We start from the raw sequence: 680 nt of genomic DNA, 5'->3' as shown, positions 1-680 counted from the left end.
TTACAGCGTTGCTTCTACCCCCTCATCTTTAGATTCGGAAAACGTGCGCCGATGTCGGAGGGTTAATAGCTTGAGTTAAGATTGTCTGTCTTTTACTTCGTGACAGTTTTCAATGTAACACGGATGATCAACACATCAAAGCAGAGCCTAGATGGCGCGCGTTTCATCTCTGGAGTCTGGAGTGCTATAATTTTTTTTACCGTTTGGACACAAATGGCGCAACCTGGTAGGCAAATAAGCTTGTAATATACCATAGCCCACTCGATCACGCACTCGACAACGCAAGCTGCCGCTTTTTTAACTGTCACGATAAAAAATTTATAATGTATATGATATATTTCACTAAAAGTAAATTCGGCAAAAAAACGAAGAAATTTCAGCCATGAGAAGTGACCTACAGTGCTCACAGTATTAAAAATTGAAATAAATATCGCTTGCATTAGGCCAACATCTAATTAAAAGCATTAACCAATTAAAATGCGTCAGAAGCGCGAATTCACTCAACACTTGAGAAAAGTATTTTGCGAAAGGAATACATTTTTGGGCTTTCTTTTAAACACAATAATTAAAATTTATCCTCCTCTAATAAGCGCATCAGAACTCGTTAGGCTAAAACTAGGCTTTGCTAAGGTTAGGGCCAAGTTCTTTAGTCAACCCCACCCCTCGACTATGGGAGTATC

This window comes from Phalangium opilio, unplaced genomic scaffold (assembly GCF_054372755.1).
Source record: "Phalangium opilio isolate 3A_F unplaced genomic scaffold, DU_Popi_V2 ptg000217l_1, whole genome shotgun sequence".
In the NCBI taxonomy this organism is placed as follows: Eukaryota; Metazoa; Arthropoda; class Arachnida; order Opiliones; family Phalangiidae; genus Phalangium; species Phalangium opilio.
The sequence above is the reverse complement of the archived record's forward strand: the minus strand, read 5'-3'. Positions refer to the sequence as shown.